A 27,025-nucleotide genomic window follows, 5' to 3' on the forward strand; every position below is an offset into this window, starting at 1 on the left:
TGGGGTCGGCGGTGTTAGGGGTAGCAGATTAGGGGTACATAGAGATAACGTAAGTGGCGTTGGTGTACGGAGTGGCAGATTAGGGGTTAAAAAATTTAAATATAGTGGCGGCGATGTGGGGGGACCTCGGTTTAGGGGTGCATAGGTAGTTTATGGGTGTTAGTGTACTTTAGAGCACAGTAGTTAAGAGCTTTATAAACCGGCGTTAGCCCAGAAAGCTCTTAACTACTGACTTTTTTCTGCGGCTGGCGTTTTGTCGTTAGATTTCTAACGCTCACTTCAGCCACGACTCTAAATACCGGCGTTAGAAAGATCCCATTGAAAAGATAGGATACGCAATTGACGTAAGGGGATCTGCGGTATGGAAAAGTCGCGGCTGGAAAGTGAGCGTTAGACCCTTTAATGACTGGCTCCAAATACCAGAGGGCGGTAAAAACCAGCGTTAGGAGCCTCTAACGCTGGTTTTGACAGCTACCGCCCAACTCTAAATCTAGCCGTTAGATAGCTACAATATAATTAATAATTACATTGTAGCTATTTTAAGAATTATTTTTATTTTACAGGCAAGTTTGTATTTATTTTAACTAGGTAGAATAGTTATTAAATAGTTATTAACTATTTAATAGCTACCTAGTTAAAATAAATACAAATTTACCTGTAAAATTAATCCTAACCAAAGTTACAATTACACCTAACACTACACTATTATTAAAAAAATTAAATTAATTAACTACAATTACCTAACATTAAATACAATTAAATAAAATAAACTAAAGTACAAAAAAACCCCCACAAAATTACAGAAAATAAAAAAAATACAAGAAGTTTAAACTATTACAGAAAATAAAAAAATACAAGAAGTTTAAACTAATTACACCTAATCTAAGCCCCCTAATAAAATAAAAAAGCCCCCCAAAATAATAAAATTCCCTACCCTATACTAAATTACAAATAGCCCTTAAAAGGGCTTTTTGTGGGGCATTGCCCTAAAGTAATTAGCTCTTTTACCTGTAAAAAAAGAAATACAACCCCCCCAACATTAAAACCCACCAGCCACACACCCAACCTTACTCTAAAACCCACCCAATCCCCCCTTAAAAAACCTAACACTAACCCCTTGAAGATCACCCTAACTTGAGCCATCTTCACCCAGCCGGGAAGAAGTCTTCATCAAATCCGGGCAGAAGAGGTCCTCCAGACAGGCAGAAGTCTTCATCCAAGCGGCATCTTCTATCTTCTTCCATCCGACGAGGAGAGGCTCCATCTTGAAGACATCCAGCATGGAGCATTCTCTGCTTATGACGTCCTAACGAAGAATGAAGGTTCCTTTAAATGACGTCATCCAAGATGGTGTCCCTTCAATTCCGATTGGCGCGTGATAAGCGTCTTCTTTCTTTAGTGGGCCTCAATGGCGCAGCAGAGAGTGTCTCTTCTGGTGTAGTTCTGGAGCTACAGTTCTGCCTCGGGGCTGCCAGGCTGATCATCTCCTGTAGACATATAGGTTATATGAGTATTCTACAATGTATAGATAGTATGGATTAGTGTTGTGCGGCTCATATGGAAGTTTTTCCTGTCTTGATGTTTGCAGAGCTCACGCTAACACATCGACAATGATGGGCTGCTGGCTCCGCCCCCTTTAATCTCTCTTTTAATGTTATCCCTTATCTCTCTCTGCCCATCTCTATTCTATAAACACGCTCTTCCCTTTCATGTCTGTTTTTCTCAATTCTCTTTCTCACCTTCCCTCTCTTTAATTTCTCTGATCTCTCTCCCTCTTTCTCTGCCCTCTCTTTTCTCACCTTTTTCCATCTCTCTGTATTAACTCTTCTCCATCTATACTTTCTCTTCTTCTCTATTTCTTCAGTTCCCTTTTCACTCTCTCTCATCTCTCTCCACTCTCTTCTTCTCTTTTCTTTCTCTCTCTCTCAATCTGTTCACAGTCCTCTTATCTTTATGTCTTTGCACACTTTCCATTCTCTCCTTTCTCTCTCTCTCTCTCTCTCTACTCTGTCCTACTCTCTATTTTCTGTCTCTTTTCTTTTTTTATTTTCCTCTTCACTTTCTCTCCACTCTCCCATTGTTGCTTTTCTATTTCCTTTCTCTCTTATTCTCTCTTTCTATTTCTCTCTTCTTTCTCTCACTCCTTTCTCTCTTTTCTCTATTAACGTTTGCCTCTATCTTCTATTCTCTCTTTCCCCTCTTTTCTCTCTATATCTTCACTATTCTTTTTACATTCTCTTTATTCTCCTTCTTTTCCAAATCTCCAATCTACATTACCTCTTGCTTCCTCCTTTCTTTACCTTCTCTATTCACTCTACATTTTCTCTCTTTCTACCTTTTCATTCTACTCATTCAGGGAAATCCAAAGTAATTCATATTCAGATTTATTTGGTTAATTTTTGCGTTTTCTTTTGTGTTGTGGGGCCTCACACTTGAGCCTTGCCTAAGGCCTCACTAACTCAAGAGCCACACCTGACCAATACTTAACTATTGAAATTTTCAGTATAGGTGAAGATGCCACATACGAAAGCAGCTATTTGAAATAACAAAAGAAAGGGTAAGCAAGCAATTTATAAAAAAAATGAATACAATCCAGCAGGTAAAATGGATAGTTCTCTAGAGAGGTAGCACCAACAGAGGAGGAAAATCTTTAGTCTTTTGGCAATATCTTTAAAGTGTGATAAAATTTAAACAGGAAAAGAAACACAACAAGACTGCCAGCATCAAGGCCTAGCAGCAGATCACAGGAACAAAATGGCTAGTGTGACTGTGTGTGAGGTCTGCTGAGTTCACTAGGCCAGGGTGAGGCAATGTTTTGAGGTAAAATTTAACTGGGCATCTTTTCAAGTTTGTGTGAATGTGGAAAGGGAAGATTTAATTAACATTAACATTATAACACAAAGGTTGGTGTAGTTTGAGCATTTCCCTGCCTGCTAACAGTATTTCCTAGCATCAGTCATGAGACAAACCTGTTCCAATACTGTCTGCCTTGTGAGCGACAGCAAATTAATAGCTGTAAACTTTGGTTAGATGATTTTGTCAACCAAGGAAAACATCCAAGATTGTGCTCTTTTCCCATAGACACAGCATTTGAGCTGTTCTCTAGGGGAAAAACACCCTAAGAGGAGGAGGAGCAAAAGCAAAATGAGGTGAGCTGGGTGTGTTGAAAAAATAAGATCGAATGCTGTGAGACCATAAGCAGGGCCAGATTACAAATGGTGCGCTATTGTTAGTGCAGGTCGCTATAACCAATATCGTGCCTGCACTAACTTGCACGCCTATTACAAGCTTAAACTAAAGCATTTGCAGGAGTCAGGTTTGCACAACATAAATACATTAAAATAAAGTGTTACACTCATACTGTATACATAAATAAAAATAATTTATACAACTATTAATAAAAATAATTTATAAGGGCTACAAGGTACATAATATTTGACAGGGTGTTTGAATGGAAAGGGCTATAATGTGTGTGTATATATATATATATATATATATATATATATATAAATATGTGCACATCTGTGCATATACATGTGTATTTATGTATTTATCTATGTACATATGTATAAACATATATATATATATATATATATATATATATATATATATATACATATATATATATATATATATATATATATATACACAACACACTTTAGAGCCCTTTACACTTAAATACCTTATAACAAGAAAAACAATTTTAGCCAGCGAGTGTGTTTGTCGCGAGATTCATCCGCCGTAGTTATCAAAGCATCATGATCGGCAAATGTTGAAATTTGTGATGTAAAATTTGATCATGCGATCTCAATCCGACACAGATCGATGCTTGCGTCATTACAAATGTTTTGAATTCACATTTGACTCTATTTGACACTTTTCCCAATGTATCAAACATTTAACAGGTACGCTCGCGTCTATTCCGACGCAGCGTACCTAGTTTTTAATCTGTCACACTTGAATTGGGGATGCATAGAACTCAATGGGAGTCTGAAAACACAGAACGCTTTAGTTTGATGCTGCAAGAGAATGAAGTATATTACATAATAAAAGTAAATTAGAAACTCTATTAAAATTGTATACCCTTTCTAAATCAAACAATATTGTTCCACATTTGTTGCACTAGTAGATATAGGTATAAAAATGATAAAAACATTACTACTTATGGATTATGTTAAAAATGTGTCTCTAGTTACAAAGCAAGGGGTCAATATTATTTCTACAAATTTGTTATAAAGTTTTGCCCCAAACTTGTTGCACTAATAGATATAGAAATAAATGTAAAATAAATACACAACATAATATAGCTAACTTCCTTTTTATTTTTTGGGGAAAATCTATGTGCACCATGTTTAAGCCATGTAATAAAAGTCACACTCTCCACTTCGCACCAATTTTGACTCAACACTTTTCGCACCAATTATGGCGCAAACTCCTAAACAACCCACACACTAGTGATTTTTTCAACCACTTTTGATTGGAATATGCATAATCACATGATTTATGACATCAGCCAATCTGATTCAAATATACATTTTAAACTATCACTAACGAATAAAAACGCACAATACTTGTGTCATTGATCACTCATCAGAACTTGTAAGTGCCATTTGTTACATTGTGTACTTTGATATATATGATATATTTGATGTATTTGTGAATTTAGAATTAAAGATAAACATTGATGCTGACATTAGGACACACAGTGTAATATTTTAGACAAGGATTTTAAAATTCGAATTGATGTACGATTCAATATAATCTTAAAATGGGGGGCAGAGCCAACTAAAGATGAGAGCGGTCACACACTGCAGAAGCTCCTCAGCTAATTGTCTTAATTAAGACATGATTCTACTTTTCTCATTATAAATTGCTCCTAGATTAATACAAGTTTGTTTCAAGCATAACCTACACTCACTCCGACACTGCTATGGCAGCTAACTATTACGCCTGGGAACGCATCATCAAGGAGGCCCTTTTCAGATCTGAAAGGCATATTTAGGAGTGCTTATAATCCTATACTCCGCAGTACTACTCATGACAGTGGCACTTATGTTTACTGAAAAACTTCCAACTGCAGCCACAAGGGTCACTGGTACGAGCCACATCAGCAACAAATCTGCATAGATACAAGAACATTGCTGGATTGCTACTGAATATTACTGCCTTTAGAGTAAAGGTTGTGACACACTGCAAGCGATGCGGCGCGAGGCGAAGCAGCTGCTTTGCTCCACGTCGCATCGCTTCTGAAGTTCAAATATTTCATCTCTGAGCGCTCAGCTACGCGTCCTGACGCAGCAGAGTGCTCAAAGATGAAAAGGCAAGACACACTGAGCGCACACAGCTGCATGTACATGCTGCGCGTCGCTCCGCTTGCAGTGTGTCACAGCCTTAATGGTTACATGAATGAATCAACTACATTTTTGTGTTGTGTGTTTTCATTCATTCATTTATTAATTAAAGGGGTAACTTGTTTTGCATCTTCAAACAAGTCCAAAGAATAAAGTAAAATCTTGCATTTCTTCTAAAGATGTCCATTCTCCAGCTTTGTAGAAAGCATTAAACAAGAACTTAAACTAGACATTTCCATCCCTTGAGTTGTATTTTGTTACCATTTGAGTGACAGATATTTTTTAAAGACGAAAGACAATATCAGAATAACCAAACTAAAACTGTTTTGTGCTACCAATCCTCTGTAAATAAGTGTTTGTTTGTGTTCAGTGTTTATAACTTCCCATGTACCAGACATGTGTATTAATATTGCCTGTGTTTTTTTCAGTTTACAAATATGACCTTTCTCAGTTTACAGTGGGTTCTGTTCCTAAAGTCGTCCTCTCCCTTCCTTAGCACTGTCAATCCACCTCTAGTTCAGAGATAAACATAACTAAATTACCTATTAGTGAATGCTTCATAATTTATGAAGATTATGCCTTTGTGATATGAACTATACAAACTACTGTTTGGATTAGCAGTTTAAAAATACAAAAAGAGACAGATGCGCCACATGGCCCAATATTGTTTGATCCTAAAATATATAAAAGCTTGTGTGTAAGGAATACAACGGTCCAAAACAACCAGGAACCCAGGAAAATCAAAATAATCCAGGTATAAGGCAGCAAGTGTTGAATTATAAAAAATTACTTTATTAAAATATTAAAAAACAAGCGACGCGTTTCTCAGCCTATGGCTGTTTCATCAGGCTTAATCAAATGGTTACAAAACACTTGCTTTATATGCCATAAAAATAATTAAAACAATACATAACATGTGATATGGGGAGTGGCCAACAATGGGTAATCACATTCTAATGGCCAATCAAATTTGTTACTAAATTAGAAATCAGGTGAATACCATACATCGTCATTGAGCAAACAGAATATCATTCACAACATTACATAAGAAAAAGATTATCAATGACAGGTCCTATTTCACAAGATATCCCAACACATACAAGTACAAACATCACTTGTCGAATGATCAAAGATAAACAGCAAAATAGACCGTAATACATATAACATAACATGACAGAATCAGAAACCAACAAGGATGTAGCGATATTTTAACAATGAAAGACTGATTACTAAAAACTCATAATGCACACTGTTTAATTAGCCCGTGTTATCTATAATAATGTATACAGTGTATCAATCCTGTGATATTAATTTACTTACTCTATGTGACTAAAATTGATGGCATCGTGTGTGGCGTCCTACGGATTCAATTGCGCATGCCTAGACCTAACCTGTCAATCATGTGCGTTCCTGTTGGTGATTGATCGGTTGCCCGTATGTGGTATGATGCAAAAAAAGTTTTAGAATATGATGAGTGCCGTGATTCATTCAAGGGGTGTAATCATCCAATTTTAACAGCGCAACAAAGTCAACAAAACCCATAAGCTTACTATCCTGCCTGTGATTTTAAATATAGGCTTGGCATGTGATATTAAGTCTCGCTACTGGCTAGAGTGTGTTGTCAACCTATACAAGTGTATTACCCGTAGCTGATAGAGTATATCAGTCCAAAGTTCAAACACCTATTCATTGGTCCGATCAAGGACACTGTTATAATCAGTAAGAGGATAGATTCCTTACGTCAAAAAAGAGGGGTGTGTATGTGAGAAACATAAACATAAAGTCCTATTGGTCTAGTGTGATAATGGCTACTTGCCTATTGGAAGAATGTAAATCTAACCGACCAATGTTAAAAATGTATAGTGTGAGTGATTCTAGTGACAAAACCAATATTATTAAGGATTAATCAGAATTGGCGTAAAAAGTATCTAACTGACTGTAATCAAACTAGTCTTAGAGAAAAAGGATATGATATTAGTGACGCTGTCTACAAAAAACGCTTATAGCCTAGATAATATGTGAAGATACTAATCAAAAAAATATATAAAGATTCAATGATAAATGTGTGGATCAAGTCATATAATTAGTGATAAAGAGAATCATCTAATAAGTGACATAAACATAGATCAAAAAAGATCTAACAGAGTCCAGTGTAAAACCATACCATGAATGGTAGGAATAAACCTAACGATAAGACTAAGCAATAGTAGGTAATATAATAATTTAGATATAGTGTATAATAAATTTGATATTATATTATAGGGACTATTTAATATCCCACTCAAAAAAGTGTATGGAAAAGTGAAGTAAAAATTAATAAAAATAGATATTAACTAGTTGTTATGTGATTCTGTAAGTCTAACTAAGTGCAAAACTAAATCAGATATCGGATCTAATAAATTAACAATAAATTTAAAAAAAAAAAATAATAATAATCTGCCAAACAATAAAATAGGTGTAATAATATAGATTTAAAGTTATACTAGGAAATTATGCAGAGAAAAAATTAGATGAATGTATATGTGTTAATATTAAATACCATATAATGATGTGTGTGTGTGCCCTACAGATCCAATATTATCTCCTACAATGGAAACATAATAGTAAGTGGATATTGACAAGCATAAAGTCACAAATCAAACGCTGCTAAATCGAAACATTCATTCAAACCATCAGGGACTAAGGTGTGCAATTTATGTATCCAATAGGTCTCTTTACAACGCAAAGTTAACATAGGATTGTGGCTGTTTCATGAGATTTATTCAATGGGCAATATGGAAGTAGTTTTTAAACTTCCTTTGTTTGCAAATGCACAATGTTTAGATAGGCTATGTTTGAGGAATTTCCTTTTGATATTATAAGTGTGTTTGCTCCATCGCTTTTTGATGGTGCGACTAGTACGCCCCACGTATTGTGCCCCACAGGAACAGCCAATTAGGTATGCTACATAGGTGGATTCACATGAAAGTCTTTTGGTAATTTTAAAATGTTCCCCTGTCTGATTAGAGGAGAAAGTATTGGTTCCACTTTTCACTACCCTACACATATTGTATCTAGGTTTCATGCATTTAAAAACACCATGTTTTGGTACAAAATTGCCCAAAAATGTCCTATTAGGGCCCAGAATATGATTATGACTACCAATCTTATCCCTGACTATTTTGCTATGAGCTAATTTGTTCTTGAGCATCGGGGCCCTCCTATAGACTATTCGTGGTTTGGAGGGAATGTATTTCTTAAGAAAAGGATCATCTCATATAATTGGCCAATGTTTTAATATAATTTGTTTAATTTCTCGATGTTGGCTACTGTATCCTGTAATGAAAAGAGGAGTTTTTGAATCATTAAAAGATTGTTCTTGGTTATCATTCTTTCTGTTCTTATCTTGTGATAGATATTTATTTCTGTCATTATACCGAGCTCTGAGGTATCCTTTTTGTACTAAATCAAGGGGATAACCTTTTTCTAGAAATCTATTTTTTAATATAAGGGACTGTTTTTTGTGCCAATCACCGCTTGGTAAAGATAAAATAAAAAAAAATTATATAAGTTTTATATGTTAAATATTTTGCTTTTTTAGTAAACAAAAAGTATATATTGGACTTGCCAATTTCTTAGGGTTAGAAGGATGTTTTTTGATGATGGAATGTCTAAAACAAAATTACTTGAAATGGGTCAAAGTTTTTGGATAGAGGTAAGTCCCTTTAGTTAATTGACAGAGATTGAGAGGGTTTTACATATATCCAGATGCCAAATAAAATAAAAACAAAAATAACAGATTATTTTTTGTCTTTGAGTTTTCTAATCAAAGTACTTTAATTCAAAAAAATATTCATAAACATTGCTATTTAGTGAGAACCTGTAACTCTCAAGTAGAGAATTTCAACAAATACCTATGCCAGTTTATAAACAAAATCAAAGTTTACGTGATACATTTATTAAAGGTGACATAGGCTCTTAAAAATAGAGCCAACAAAGTTAAATTACATCAAATAATATGTTTGTTTCCCCTACTTGCAATGTGCTTATAGTAATTGTATGATAAAGACTTTGTAGTTCGTACATAAATACTCTAGATATAAACTTAATATCAGGGTCTGTTTTCTTTGTTATACTTGTTTTGCAATCTATTTGATTAAATGCCACTGTGGGCTTGTCTATGTAGGTGAAATGACTTCACACGTCTGTTATTGCATTAATGAGCATAAGCATAATAACTCATGCAGAGTATTGCCAGCACTAGTTGCACATAATTTCATTGGTGCTGGTTACAGTATTAGTTAGTTACATTTTCAGATAATTGATCATATTAAAAAGTTGTTTTTTTATCTTTTAACTAGACACAATGAACCTAGAGGAATGAACAGGAAAATAAAATGGTTCATTTTTTTTAATAACAGTGATTTTTGCCCATAGTGTAGTAGTATAGGGCAGAATTTGTTGAAATTATGTTTTTTTAGGTATTCTAGATTATAGCAATCTCTTTTAAACTTTAGTTTGCTTTATGGCCAATAGGTGGCTGCACCTTGGATTGTATAATTTTGGGAGCATGTTTATGTTACTCAATTGGTTACATTTTACTTTTAGAGTACTATAAATTAGGAAGGGGTATGATGTCATTGTCACATGATTAAGGGTTTTCCCTTCAAAATGTAGTATGCTTTTTATTTTTTTTAATACCAGTGCAGGTAAATATTATTGATATTTCCTCCTTTTCAGTAATAACATCTGATCTTAGCACATTTTTTTTTTAATAAGCGCTAGTTGTAGATATATATTAGATTGCTCTGAGTGTTATTTTTATTTATATGGAATAATCTGATCCCTTATATCACCAATTTAATATAAACATAATACAATCCACACCACAATACCATTCCCTAATCTAAATGGCTTATCTATTACCCTTAACCGCTACAGTATATTTAAAGGCACAGTCAACACCAGAATTTTTGTTGTTCAAAAAGATAGATAATCCCTTTATTAACCATTCCCCAGTTTTGCATAACCAACACAGTTATATTTATACACTTTTTACCTCTGTGATTACCTTGTATCTATGCCTCTGCAAACTGCCCCCTTATTTCAATTCTTTTTTTGACAGACTTGCATTTTAACCAATCAGTGCTAACTCCTAGGTAACTCCACATGCGTGAGCTCAATGTTATCTATATGACACACATGAACCAATGCCCTCTAGTGGTGAAAAGCTGTCACACTGCATTTAGATAAGAGGCGGCCTTCGAGGTCTAAGAAACTAGCATATGAGCCTACCTAGGTTTAGCTTTCAACTATGAATACCAAGAGAACAAAGCAAAATTGGTGATAAAAGTAAATTGGAAAGTTAATAAGTAATAACATTTTAAGTAATACAATTACATGCCCTATCTATCTGAATCATGAAACTTTATTTTGGACTTGACTATCCCTTAAAGCTTTAACTGGGACCTTTCTCAATTATTATTATTATCATTTATTTGTATAGCACATTCATTTAATGCAAGATGACCCTCATGGGACAAAGAAAAATTATGACAACCCACTCCCATAAACATATGTATTTGTCTACCTTTAATACAGAATTCAGCAAAATCTTAATCTTATGGGTAGCAGCCTTGCCATTGATGCAGGGAATCCTTGAGGAGAAAATGTAATATAGGTCCAACAGGGAGGAAGTAATGCATTTGAGAGTATTTTGACAGAATCAGAAGCTCCTTATTAGTTGGTCTTTTTGTCTAGCATTAAGTAACTGCTATTCCTTAGTGGCATGTAAATTGTTCGTTATTACTAAATACCTAAGAGATTGGGATGCTGGCATAAAAACAAAGACACAAGTCACAATTAAAACATCACGGTATGTTTTTAATAATACATTTTTAGCAGCTTGATTAAGATCTTGCTCTCAGCCACTAATAATAGCAACAGATTTGTCATGAATCTCTCTGTGTTCCTGTAGCATTGAATTACACTTCAGTCTATTTTAAAGGGTCAGTAAATTAAAAAAATTAAACATTTATGATTCCGATAAACCCTGGAATTTTAAACTTTTTGATTTGCTCTATTTTGTTGAAGATCAAACCTAGGTAGGTTGATAGGAAATTAGAAGCATACAGGTGTATTAAAGGGACATGAAACCCAATTTTTTTCTTTCATGATTCAGATAGAGAATGTTAAACAATTTTCTAGTTTACTTCTATTATCTAATTTGTTTCATTCTCTTAGTATCATTTGTTGAAGGAGCAGCAATGCTTTATATGGAATCCAAAAAAAAAATCCATATAAAGGGTAAGATTACAAATGTGGTTTTACTGAACCTAGCCATTGCAGGTTGTCAAGTATTTTTTGTTTGAGCACTGGCAACCCTCTGTTCAGAACATCTGATAAAAAAAACAAGAATGTGTTAAAAGACTCTGTGTTGAAACATATTGATCTGTCAATATACAGCTCTATTATGAGACTGGACTAGACTATTAGGGGCCGATTTATTAAGGGCCGGATGTCCCTGAATGCCCCTGTTTCCGTGTGAGCCTTCAGGCTCGCCGGAAACAGGAGTTAAGAAGCAGTGGTCTTAAGACCGCTGCTCCTTAACTTATACACCTCCTCTGAGGCTACGGACATCAATCCACCTGATCGAATACGATTGGGTTGATTGACACCCCAACTGCTTTTGCAATGTTAAATGCAGAGAGCATATCCGCCTGCACGAAGTATAAAAAAAAATAAAACTAACCGTCAGCACGAAATATTAACAAAAAAAACCTAACCACCCGCACGTAGTATTAATAAAAAATAACCACCCACACGAAGTATGAACAAAAAATTCCGCCCGCACAAAGTATTAAGGAAGAAAAAACCTAACCGCTTGCACAAAGTATTAAGAAAAAAAAACATAACCACCCGTAAAAAGTATTAACAAAAAAACCTAACCCTTAAACCGCCAAATCCCCACAACAGAAACTACCTAACCCTTAAACCACCAAACCCCCACAACGCTAACTAAATAAATTACAATATTAACCCCTTAACCCCCACATCGCAATAAACCTAATTAACCTATTAACTCCTAAACCACCAACCCCCCACAATGCAAATAAATAATATAATTACTAAGCCCCCTAACCTAACACCCCCTAGATTAACCACAATACTATTACAATTAAAATAAAAAATCCTAACATTAATTTAAAAAAAACAAAAACCTAACATTAAATTACAGAAAAAATAATCTAAAATTACAAAAAATAAAACAATTCTTCATTCTCTTGGTATCTTTATTTGAAATGCAAGAATGTAAGTTTAGATGCCGGCCCATTTTTGGTGAACAACCTGGGTTGTCCTTGCTGATTGGTGGATAAATTCATCCACCAATAAAAAAAGTGCTGTCCAGAGTGCTTAGATATCTTCTTTTTCAAATAAAGATAGCAAGAGAACAAAGAAAAATTGATAATAGGAGTAAATTAGAAAGTTGCTTAAAATTGCATGCTTTATCAGAATCACGAAAGAAAAAAAAAATGGGTTCAGTCTCCCTTTAAAATGGCATTTTGTAGGGCATTGCCCTAAGTTAAACAGCTCTTTTACATGTAAAAAATACTAAGTCCCCTCCTAACATCTAACAGTAAAAACCTCCCACCCACCAAACCCCCCAAAATAAAAAAAAACTTAACACTAAAAAACCTAAACTACCCATTGCCCCTAAAGGGGCATTTGTATGGGCATTGCCCTTAAAAGGGCATTCAGCTCTTTTACTGCCCTTAAAAGGGCAATCAGCTCTTTTACAGCCCAAAAAACCCTAATCTAAAAAAAGTCACCCCCCCCCAAAAAGAAAGCCTAAGACTAAGCCCCAAATAGGTTCTCACCGTTCCTGAAGTCCGGCGGAGGTCTTCTTCCAGACGGCTGCATCATCTTCTATCTATAGCCGGAGCAAAGGCTGCATGGAGTGGAGCAGGCATCCCGATGCGAGGATCCTCAATGACGGTCTTTAGCGGTGGCGGTCTAAAGTGGCGTGGAGGCTCCTCTCCATGCGATCGTCCGCCACACACTGAAGATTAAATGCAATGTATCCCAATATTTATTGGGATACCTTGCATTCCTATTGGCTGAAATTTTGAAATCAGCCAAAAGGATGAGAGCTACTGAAATTAAAATGCAATGTACCCCAATATTTATTGGGATACCTTGCATTCCTATTGGCTGAAATTTTGAAATCAGCCAAAAGGATGAGAGCTACTGAAATCTTATTGACTGATTTGAACAGCCAATAGGATTTAAGTAGCTCTAATCCTATTGGCTGATTTCAAAATTTCAGCCAATAGGAATGCAAGGTACCCCAAATTGAATGCGGTACCATGCATTCAATTTTCAATATACGATGGAGAACGGATGAAGAGGAGCCTCCACGCCAATTTGGACTGCCGCCACTGGAGAACGCCGCTGAAGATCATCGCTCCGGATCCACGCATCGGGGAAGACTGCTCCAGACCTCTGCTCCCCACCGCCTTCACTTCGGATGAAGATAGAAGATGATGGAGCTGATGGAAGAGCCGCCTGGAAGAAGACCTTCACCGCCGGACTTCAAGAACAGTGAGTACCTATTTGGGGCTTAGTCTTAGGCTTTTTTAATTTTTTTTGGGGTGGCTTTTTTTTAGATTAGGGTTTTTTGGGCTGTAAAAGAGCTGATTGAAAGGGCAATGCCCATTCAAATGCCTCTTTAGGGGCAATGAGTAGCTTAGGTTTTTTTAGACTTAGTTTTTTTATTTTGGGGGGGTTGGTTAGGTGGGAGGTTTTACTGTTAGGGGGTACTTTGTAATTTTTACATGTAAAAGAGCTGATCTCTTTAGGGCAATGCTCTATAAAAGTCCCTTTTAAGGGCTATTGGCTATTGGTAGTTTATTGATAGATTAGGGTTTTTTTTATTTTGTGGGGGGCTTTTTTATTTTTATAGGGGTAATAGTTTAGGTTTACATTTTTTATTTTGGATAGCTTTGTTTATTTTTTTCTGTAATTTTACTTTTTTTGTTTTTGTTTGTAATATTAGCTCTAGGGTTGGTAGTTTTTTAAACATAGACTGCCCTCTGGAAGCTTTGCTTTCCCCAGAGTCACAGTCAGTTAACCCCAGACAAGTCTGGGTGCAAGGCCCATAGGGAGAATTACAAAATAAATTAATAAAACACACAGAGAAAGTCCAGCACTCACTTCGCTTACAAGCTCTCTGGTACCATGTCAAGGTTTCTTCCAAAACCTGGGTCTCTAATGCAGCCATACAAATGCAAGATCTCAATCAAACAAACTGGGAACAAGTCAGGGTTCAGGGACTTATGTAATCACCCTAGACATATACAAAACACGTAAGGGGACTGCACTCTCAGACTGAACTGGGTACACATCCCATGACCCTGCAACATGCTCAACCTTGGGTGCTATATATGACGTGGTACCTGGGCTTGTCCCATTTGGCCAGATGTGGTAACTAACTCTTCCAGTTTTGCTTTTAATCTTAGCTGAGAGCTTGTAATCGAGTGTTGGACTTTCTCTGCGTGTTTTATTAATTTATTTTGTAATTCTCCCTATGGGCCTTGCACCCAAACTTGTCTGGGGTTAACTGCCTGTGATTCTGGGGACAGCACAGCTTCCTGAAAGTGCTATAGAACCCAGGGCTGAGAATGTTGCATGGTCATGGGATGTGCACCCAGTCCAGTCTGAGAGTGCAGTCCCCTTCAGTGTTTTTTATATGTCTAGGGTGATTATATAAGTCTGTGAACCCTGACTTGTTCCCAGTTTGTTTTATTGAGAGCTTGCATTTGTATGGCTGTATTAGGGGCCCAGGTTTTGGAAGAGACCTTGACGTGGTACCTGGGGTTGTCCCATTTGGCCAGATGCGGTAACTAACTTCTAGTTTTGCTTTTAATCTTAGCTAGAGCTTGTAAGCGAGTGCTGGACTTTCTCTGTGTGTTTTAATAATTTATTTTGTAATTCTCTCTGTGGGCCTTGCACCCAGACTTGTCTGGGGTTACCTGCCTGTGACTCTGGGGATAGCACAGCTTCCTGAGAGTGCTATAGCACCCAGGGCTGAACATGTTGCAGGGTTATGGGATGTGTACCCAGTCCAGTCTGAGAGTGCAGTCCCCTTCCGTGTTTTGTATATGTCTAGGGTGATTACATAAGTCTGTGAACCCTGACTTGTTCCCAGTTTGTTTGATCGAGAGCTTGCATTTGTATGGCTGTATTAGGGACCCAGGTTATGGAAGAGACCTTGATGTGGTACCTGGGCTTGTCCCATTTGGCCAGATTCAGTAACTAACTCTTTCAGTTTTACTTTAAATCTTAGCTGAGAGCTTGTAAGCGAGTGCTGGATTTTCTCTGTGTGTTTTAATAATTTACAGCCAGATTACGAGTTTTGAGCACTATAGGGAAATTAACGACTGCAGCATTTTCGGCGGTATTTCACTCCCTATAGCACTGGTATTATGAGTTAAAAAAAAGCCGGCATTTGTGAGCGATATGGCAGCGTTGAGCTCCATACCGCACGCAAATACCAGCGCTGCTTTGAGCTGCTGTTACGTGCTCATGCACGACTTCCCCATAGACAACAATGGGGAGAGCTGGCTAAAAAAAAACCTAACACCTGCAATCACGGAGCGTAAAGCTCCGTAAAGCAGCCCCATTGATGTCTATGGAAAATTTTTTTTTTTATGTTTAAACCTAACACCCTAACATAAACCCAGAGTCTGAATACCCCTAATCTGCCGCCCCAACATCGCCGACACCTACATTACACTTATTAACCCCTAATCTGCCGCCCCCAATGTTGCCGCCACCTACATAAATTTATAAACCCCTAATCTGCCGCCCCCAACGTCGCCACCACCTACCTACACTTGTTAACCCCTAATCTGCCGCCCCCAACATCGCCGCAACCTACATTACTGTTATTAACCCCTAATCTGCTGCCCCCAAAATCGCCGCCACTATACTAAAGTTATTAACCCCTAAACCTAACCCTACGTCTAACCCTAACGTAACCCTAACACTCACTAACTTTAACATAATTAAAATAATTCCAAATAAAAATTACAATTAATACCTAAATTATTCCTATTTAAAACTAAATAAATACTTACCTGTAAAATAAAACCTAAGATAGCTTAGGTTTTATTTTTATTTCACAGGTAAGTTTGTATTTAGTTTAACTAGGTAAATTAGTTATTAAATAGTTAACTATTTACTAACTACAGTTGTGCTCATAAGTTTTACATACCTTGGAAGAATTTATGATTTCTTGGCCATTTTTCAGAGAATATGAATGATAACACAAAAACTTTTCTTTCACTCATGGTTAGTGTTTTGCTGAAACTGTGTTTTCTCTTTTTAAATCATAATGACAACAGAAACTAACCAAATGACCCTGATCAAAAGTTTACATACCCTGGTGATTTTGGCCTGATAACATGCACACAAGTTGACACAAAGGGGTTTGAATGTCTATCAAAGGTAACCATACTCACCTGTGATCTGTTTTCTTGTAATTAGTGTGTGTGTATAAAAGGTCAATGAGTTTCTGGACTCCTGACAGACCCTTGCATCTTTCATCCAGTGCTGCACTGACGATTCTGGATTCTGAGTCATGGGGAAAGCAAAAAAATTGTCAAATGATCTGCGGGAAAAGGTAGTTGAACTGTATAAAACAGGAAATTGATATACAAAGATATCCAAGGAATTGAGAATGCAAATCAGCAGTGTTCAAACTCTAATAAAGAATTGGAAAATGAGGGGTTCTGTTGAAACCAAACTACGGTCAGGTAGATCAACTAAAATTTCAGCCACAACTGCCAGGAAAATTGTTCGGGATGCAAAGACAAACCCACAAATAACTTCAGGTGAAATACAGGTCATGTGGTGTGGCTGTTTCAAGATGCACAATAAGGAGGCACTTGAAAAAAGATAGACTGCACGGTCGAGTCGCCAGAAGAAAGCCATTACTACGTGAATGCCAAAAAGTATCCTTCTTACAATACACCAAACAGCACAGAGACAAGCCTCAAACCTTCTGGCACAAAGTCATTTGGAGTGATGAGACCAAAAGAGCTTTTTGGCCACAACCATAAATGCCACATTTGGAGAGGAGTCAACAAGGCCTATGATGAAAGGTACACCGTTCCTACTGTGAAACACGGAGGTGGATCGCTGATGTTTTGGGGATGTGTGAGCTACAAAGGCGCAGAAAGTTTGGTCAGAATTGATGGCAAGATGAATGAAGTATGTTATCAAATAGAACGCCTCATTTTCCACTTCTTGATTAGAGTTTAAACACTGCTGATTTGCATTCTCAATTCCTTGGATATCTTTTTATATCCCTTTCCTGTTTTATACAGTTTAACTACCTTTTTCCCACAGATCCTTTGAATGAGGATGGATGTCCGGTCTTCCAAAACTGTAAGTGGATTTTCGGGGGTTAGTGTTAGGTTTTATTAAGGGTTTCTTGGGTGGGTTGTATTTTTAACTTAGGGTTTGGGCAATGTAAAAGAGCTGAATGCCCTTTTAAGGGCAATGCCCATCCAAATGCCCTTTTCAGGGCAATGGGTAGCTTAGGTTTTTTAGATAGAATTTTATTTTGGGGGGTTGGTTGTGTGGGTGGTGGGTTTTACTGTTGGGGGGATGTTTGTATTTTTATTTGCCAGGTAAAAGAGCTGATATATTTGGGGCAATGCCCCGCAAAAGGCCCTTTTAAGAGTTATTGGCAGTTTAGTTTATGCTAGGGGTTTTATTATTTTGGGGGGCTTTTTTATTTTGATAGGGCTATTAGATTAGGAGTAATTAGTTTAAATATTTGATCATTTCTTTTTTATTTTGTGTAATTAAGTGTTTATTTTTTTTGTAATTTAGTTAATTGTATTTGATTCATGTAATTTATTTAATTTTAGTGTAATGTTAGGCTTTACTTTAAGACAGGTTAGGTTTTATTTTTTATTTTTTTTTCAAATACTTTTTATTAAGAATCCAAATGGCAAGGTTTTACAACATCGCATATAGATAGTTACAGGTCGTATACAATTTCCAAATACATTATCAAAGCACTTGAAATTACAAGGATGAAGAAAATATTACCAACTCAATATACCATATACCATGGATTCTAATTTTCAGCTTAATTTAACAAATTAACAAAACATAAAAACATAAAAGTCCCACTGTCCATAAACTTTGTTCCTCACCGAGTGCCTATATCGATATAAAAATGTAATTACTGTTGATAGAGAAGTCAGATTAAAATGTTTGTGAGTATTAAGTAGTAACCACATTTTTAATATATTGTTCCCAAGTAATCTGCAATTCTATAAGGGTATCTCTTTTATTTAAAGTGTAGGAGCCAAACTCCTCTAGTTCAATTAATTCCGTAACTTTATTTTGCCACATCTTTATTGAGGGAATTTCCGAGGATTTCCAATTCTCTGCTACCAAAACTTTAACACTATTTATCATGATTCTCATCAGGGGTCTAAAGTGTGCCTGAGGGAGTTTGATGGATTTATGTGTAGCCACACAAGAGGGTCCAGTGGGAGGGTTATGTGAAAAATGCCTTCTATCTCTGCTATAATGTTTCTCCACATAGAGTTTAATTGGGAGCACCACCACCACATGTGACCCATGCCACTACCCACATGGCCACATCTCCAGCAGACATTACTGATTCTGGGGAACAGTTTATTCAATCTCCTAGGGGTCAGATACCAGGAATGTAGAATCTTGAGGTTCAACTCTTTTTTTTTTTTTTTTTAAATAGTTTTTATTGAGGTTTTGCACAAGAAACATAAACCATTGATCGCCTTTTAACAATAATACAAAAGGAAAAACAAATACAAATGCAATGAAGCAAAATATTTCAACAAATATAGACTAAACAGTATGTAGGCTGATGAAACCTCGATTTTGCGATAACATAGCAGAAGAGACTGACTAGTTTAGGGCCAACCTTTAGGCCAAATAGTCAAGGGATGTAAGATATAGCTGATAGTCAGATGGGTAGCTCTCTATGAGCTTCAAAAAAGTAATAATGAATATATTGTAAGGGGGGGGGGGATTGTAGAATAGTCAATAACAAACAGCGGGTGAGCACCGCTTATAATATGGGTTATTAGACTATAGTGTATAGTTTAGTACCTAAAAGCAAAGATATTATATATATATATATATATGCTACGTGTTGATGGAGGATTTTAGTTAAAGTTTAATAAGTGGAATAGCCTTCTAGGATGAGATATAAAGTATGGGAAGGTTAGTAAACTATGGCTTGGAAAGGATAGTAGCTATCAATATGTATGTCTTATCATGGTCACACTAAGAGCTATATGGGGTCATAAGTAGTATATGTAATATAGGGGATCTAATGGAAGAGGGTGAGGAGTTTGCTACTAGAGCTAAATGCTAAGTATGGAAAATAGTAGAGTGATGACATCCCATTCCAGAAGTTGTAAGGGTCTGCTTGATATTATAAAATGATACCAGGTTACATAATTGGACTTACAAGAGATATAATTGAGATCCACATGTGGCACCAGAATAGGAGTACATATGCAACCTATATGTTTTTGGCCAATGGAAACAATATGTAAATATTTTTATGCTGAATTCATACCATAAGTCAGCCAACATTAACCTCAACACAAATGTCTACTTGTACTTAAATACAAAAGGTGATTCTATATGTAGATCATGTAAAAAACATACATATGCATACTACATTTCCACATAAACCAGGTCAAGGGCAAAAAGACTAAGGGACAGTTTACATATAAAGCAGACATTGCTAATTAAAAGAGCAGTACAAATGTTGAGGGCAGTTAATGAGGTGTAAAACAGTCAATATGCTTAAGAGAAATAAGTAGACGTGGACAGACTGATTGCTACATCCAGGGGTATATATTGAGGTCAATGAGTTCTAATGGATAGATGGCATAGGGGGTAATGCATTTTCTGGTGTATTAGTATTCTAAAGCGACAGGACTTAGAGACAAGACTTTCGGAAACTGGTTAATTGATCAAACTCTCCATATAGGTTAAAAAATAAGAAATTATTCTTAATAGAACTAGTGCGAGGGTGTGAAATTAGAACTTAGGGAGGAGGGGACTCTCCTAAATATGCCTTATATCATGTTGTATTAAAATTTAAGCTATTCAATTGGCGAATAAAATTGAGTAGAGCACTTATATGCTTGGGCGCGTATGGGTAGTACTATATTAGAAACTAGGCGGCCGAGCCCAACTATATACTTGCTAACAAACATAAGCCGCTAGTCCATATAACTCAGGAGATGAGTATTTTAAGCGAAGTAACTTAAGTGTGAGTTCCAAAAAAGCTTAAAGGCTAAGGCATCATCTGTGGGACGAGAATTCATATATATGTAGCTATTTATTTGCTCAAAATGGAATATCTCTCTATCTAAACATCCAAGAACTGCCAACCCCCCCCCCAAAAAAAACCTAAGTACTCCCCTGTGAAAGCTATACACATAATTAGCTATGGTTACTGCTGCTTTTCATATAATGTGCATTCTGTGACTAAACAAAAGCTTAAAGAGGTTAAATACATATATATTATAACTAGAGGTCTAAAAACACTGACATTAATAACAGAGACAATAAAACACTTCCTGTAACAGCCCGTCCTGCTCATAACATTATGGATAGACCAACAGTTGCTGAACAGGCTGAGGTATAATAACTTGGACTAACGTAACAAATAAACTGTGCGGAAAGTGAAATGGAGATTTATCCCCATACTTTACATCAAATCCGGGTGCGTTAGAAGGAAGGCTCTCTAAATAAGGGTAGAATACATATTAAATCAACCCACTCCAGAGCGATGACTATACAATGAGTAATAGTGTGTGTTCAGTTTATCAAGAAAGGCAAAGCAGGTCTCCCAGACCAGTGAAGAAAGGCTCAGTTTACCAGATAGCCATTGTCTCTCTTTCCAACCGATCCCCTCGTCAATTGTATGTCCCTTAAAGCACGGAGGAGCAAGCTCTGAGTCTCGTCCCAGGGGACTAATCGTCTCAGCCCAATCCGAAGCTAGAGGTAAGTGATCAAGCGTCGATTCTTCATCGGGATCATAGGGAGGAGAAACTAAGAGCTGGGTACGTTGCCTGCATGATACCCGGAGTGACTTCTTACAACCCATCAAGGCACTGTTCAACTGTGCAAGCCTCTGTGGGACCTTGGTGTGGGAGGAAGTGATATCAGCTAGGCACATCATAATTTCAGCTACATTGCTACCTCCTGTAACAGAGCCTAGGTCCTTATTAGATCCTCTCTTCTGGGATATTGAGTGTATATTAGCGGTGAATACATGTTAGAGTACTCGATCGGGTTGAATTATGGCGATTCCTGCTCAGAGCAGGTGGACAGGGTTATGGAGCAGCAGTCTTTGTGACCGCTGCTTCATAACTACTGTTTCTGGCCAGAAACATGAGCCGTCAAGCTCCTTTCGGAGCTTGATAGATAGGCCCCATTGTGTTAAATTTTCCCTGCTGAGATCTAAATACACATAAGGCATCTGAACTCAAGTTACCTACAGCACATGGGAAACTATATCTCAGATAAAGGAATTATGCCTAATTTTCCTAAGTTTAAGATACTCAAATGAACATGTATATTCAGACACATGAATCTGAGAGATTGTCTATGCCTAAGAAGGGTAATATAGTTGAAAACCTAAGAAACAGTGACTAATAGTAACATATTAGATAAGTATTTGCTGAGCTTGATAAATACTGCAAATAGATATATGAATGTTTGACATTTTTAACAATTATTTCTTTGTTTTGCAGATAGCAGGATGTTCTATGAATGTTGATCATGGGCATCAATCTATGCACTCAGAAAAAGGTGTACTGAATGTGAAATATGCTGTGTTTTTATATGAATATAAAAAATATGACCAGACAGGTTTATTAATATAAAGAAAATAGTGCATTTGATAGACATTTTATAGATTAGATAATTGACCTGCAGCAATATTTGAATGAAGCAGTTTGTCTCTGTCTGCTTCCCCCGATGGACTAAATCCAGTATTACAACGAAAAGACATTTGGCTGTTGAAAATGACATTTCCCAGTAACCAATCAGGGACAAGCTTCCGAAGGGCCTATCAAAATCTTGTGGGAATGATTAAAGAAACAGGGAATCATTGCACAAACTCACTGCACAAAAAGACAGACTAAGAGAAACATTAGCGTTTGGTGCCAAGCATATTCTCTGCCATTTTTGGGGACACTTTCTTGAACAAAGAAAGATGAACAATTCTTGAAGTCTATACCTCTGCACATTGTAAGTAAACCCTCCATAGATGACCCACAAGAAACTCTGGAATATGAAACATTGATTTTCTTATTTGGGTAAAGTATATAATTTGATATTTTAAAGCAAATACATTCATTATTGGTAACTATAACTAATTGCAGTTAGTAGAGTTAAAAGGGCACTTTGTATTTTAGCTTGCATTCATAATCCTGTTAGTGTAAAACTAATCATTAATGCTAAGTAATTTATCTTTGCAAATATATAAATATATTTTAGAATTTGTCTTAATTGTAGATAATTAAGAATTAATTTCAGATCAGATAAATTGTCATAGGAGTTGGTTGTTTGCACAAATTATATATACAATTTCTGAGTTGTATAGAATCATTTGTGGGCTAAATAACTTAGGTATATTTGTCTGGAAGTTAACAAAACATTTATTGGTATCTTATTATGGTATTTAAATTCAATTCAATTGTGAATAAGGTTAATTCTAAAGGTATATTTGGTTTGCTTTGTCAAGAATATTGTAACAGTTTATACTTGTTTAGTTTGATTCATAATCTGGTTCCCATAAATATAATTCAATGTGTTTATAAATTTAACTAATATAAAGAATTTAGGAATTTACATTAATTTTAATTGTTTCATATATGCATTTTATTGGGGGTTTATTTTAAAGAATAATTATTAAACATATTGTATTATAACCTGGTCATATACTGACATAATGGAGGAACAACAAAGGACGAAACCTGAACCATATCAGAGATTGAAAGTACCATACTCCAAGGAGGAACACGCACACTTCCAATACCAGCAATTACCTGGACACCAGAGGTCTCATTCGATTGGGGTTCTTTCTAGTAAGTGGGACACCTACTGGATTACCGGATTAACTGATTACATCTTACATATTGTATAACTTCACATAATTCTGAATTTGTGGAAAATGATTGTTGTTACTGTAATAAGTGACTGATTTTATACTGCTTAAAGTTCCTAGAGTGCTTTCACAACCCCTTTCTCTCTCTCTCTCTCTCTCTCTCTCTCTCTATATATATATATATATATATATATATATATATATATATATATAGGCATAACTATTTAGAATACCCCTATCTACCCCTATGTTAAGAACTTTAAAATGTATATACAAGGCTCAAAATTTTCACTAGCCCATTTGCCATTGATGAGTGGAAATTTAACAGTGGTGAGTGAAAGTTAGTGAGTAAATGTCTACAAATATTATCTAAAGGGACATTATAACTCCATGAAAGGCCAAGAATATGTTATTCCTCTAGGGCTATAGGGACCCCATTAGTGCTTAGACTGTTACTTCTGAGAGGGCAAACAAGGGCAGAGAGAGATTGGAGAGGAAAAATTAAAGTAGAGAAAAAGATAGTGTTAAGAAAGAATGGAGAAAAAAAAAGTGAAGAGATTTGAGTGTAAAGAGAAGATATGGGGATAGATTTATTATGCAGCGGAAGCTGCATTCAACACTCATCGTTTCAGGCTTGCCTGAAACAGAAGTTGAGAAGCAGTGGTCGTAAGGTGGCGGACTGAAATCATCCCAATCCGATACGATCTGGATGAATGACACCCCTGCTAGCAGCCGTTTGGCCGCGAGTGAGCAGGGAACAGCATTGCAGAAGCATTTCACAAGAAATGCTTGTGCAATGTTAAATTTAGAGATGTCAAATGGACATGATTCGCTATAGCAAAAGTATTATATACAGTATCCCACAAAAGTGAGTACACCCCTCACATTTTTGTAAATATTTTATTATATCTTTTCATGTGACAACACTAAAGAAATAATACTTTGCTAGAATGTAAAGTAGTGAGTGTACAGTCTGTATAACAGTGTAAATTTGCTGTCCCCTCAAAATAACTCAACACACAGCCATTAATGTCTAAACTGTTGGCAACAAAAGTGAGTACACCCCTAAGTGGAAATGTCCAAATTGGGCCCAAAGTGTTAATATTTTGTGTGGCCACCAATATTTTCCAGCACTGCCTTAACCCTCTTGGGCATGGAGTTCACCAGAGCTTCACAGATTGCCACTGGAGACCTTTTCTACTCCTCTATGACAACATAACGGAGTTGGTGGATGTTAGAGACCTTGCGCTCCCCCACTTTCCATTTGAGGATGCCCCACAGATGCTCAATAGGGTTTAGGTCTGGAGAAAATGCTTGGCCAGTCCATGTCTTTGGGGTCGTTATCATGTTGGAATACTGCCCTGTGGCCCAGTCTCCGAAGGGAGGGGATCATACTCTGCTTCAGTATGTCACAGTACATGTTGACATTCATGGTTCCCTCAGTGAACTGTATCTCCTCAGGGCCGGCAGCACTCATGCAGGGCCAGAACATGACACTCCAACCACCATGCTTGACTGTAGGCAAAAAACACTTGTCTTTGTACTTCTCACCTGGTTTCCGCCCCACAGGCTTGACACCATCTGAACCAAATAACTTTATCTTGGTCTCATCGGACCACAGAAATGGTTCCAGTAATCCATGTCCTTAGTCTGCTTGTCTTCAGCAAACTGTTTGCAGGCTTTCTTGTGCATCATCTTTAGAAGAGGCTTCCTTCTGGGACGACAGCCATGCACACCAATTTGATGCAGTCTGCGGCGTATGGTCTGAGCACTGACAGGCTGACCCCCGACCCCTTCAACCTCTGCAGCAATGCTGGCACCACTAATATATCTGTTTCCTAAAGACAACCTCTGGATATGACGCTGAGCATGTGCACTCAACTTCTTTGGTCGACCATGGAGAGGCCTGTTCTGAGTGGAACATTTCCTGTGAAACTGCTGTATGGTCTTGCCCACTGTGCTGCAGCTCAGTTTCAGGGTCTTGGCAATCTTCCTATAACCTAGGCCATCTTTATGTAGAGCAACAATTCTTTTTTTCAGATCCTCAGACAGTTCTTTGCCATGAGGTGCCATATTGAACTTCCAGTGACTAGTATGAGAGAGTGTGAGAGCAATAACACCAAATTTAACACACCTGCTCCCCATTCACACCAAGACCTTGTAACATTAACGAGTCACATGACACCGGGAGGGAAAATGGCTAAGTGGACCCAATTTGGACATTTCCACTTAGGGGTGTACTCACTTTTGTTGCCAATGGTTTAGACATTAATGACTGTGTGTTGAGGGGACAGCAAATTTACATTGTTATATAGACTGTACACTCACTACAGCAAAGTGTAATTTCTTCAGTGTTGTCACATGAAAATATATAATAAAATATTTACAAAAATGTGAGGGGTGTACTCACTGTATGTGTGTTTATATATGTAACATGTATAAAAACATAAATACACATGTATACACATATATATATATATATATATATATATATATATATATATGTATACATACACATATTTAGACATGTATATATAGATTATAGCCATTTCCAGTGAAACACCTTATCATAAACCATATACTTTTAACCCTTATAAAAAAAGTTTTTAAATTTACATGAATAATTTTTATCAGGTAGTGTATATATATAAGTGTAACACTTTGTTTTAATGTATTTATGTTGTGTTTTAACCATAACCCTTTACATGAGATCTTCAGTCATGCTAACCAGACAAGCTAACCCGATTGCACTCAGCAGTGCACATTAAATTTTAACTTGTAATACGTGCGCAAGTTTGTGCAGACACAATATTTTAATACTGCCCACTATTGTTAGCATGCCACTTTGAATCTAGCTCTAAATGCATTTTACAAGCATAGTGTTGAGATTATTCCGCACCTCCATCTGTGGGTATTAAATTAATTTTTCAGTTTTTTGATGTATATTTTTTCTCTTCTTCCTTTTGTATAAAAAAATGTGTTTTGTTCTTTTATTTCTTTAACCTTTTTATTGGACAATATAAATAACCTGATGAATAATCTTCATTCCAAAACTGAAACGGTTAATGGACATTTTGATAGAAAACAATAACATTTAAAAATTATGGGGGAAAAATAATTGTACCTCTAGAAAAATAATTTTACCTCTAGAAAAATAATTTTACCTCTAACATTTGGGATCAAACAGTCGATCCAAATGGCAGCTGCACAGCAGCAGGGACAATTTTCTGCCACACAATTACCTTGATTGAACATAATCTGATTTTGACTGCTGTATATATTTGTGTGGATATCTAATTTTAGGAAAGGGTTGATGGCTGATAAATTAGGTCAAAGCACAAAAGAGCAAACAGCTAATAAATAAGGAACATTATCAAAAAAATTTAAATCCAAAATTGTACTCCACTTCTACAAACCAAGGCTTTGATGAAAATTGTTTATTGCATGGTTAAGTTTCTATCAGAAAGCATCTTTTTTGGCTTTGAAGATGTTA

This window comes from Bombina bombina, chromosome 2, assembly GCF_027579735.1.
Source record: "Bombina bombina isolate aBomBom1 chromosome 2, aBomBom1.pri, whole genome shotgun sequence".
Lineage (NCBI taxonomy): Eukaryota > Metazoa > Chordata > Amphibia > Anura > Bombinatoridae > Bombina > Bombina bombina.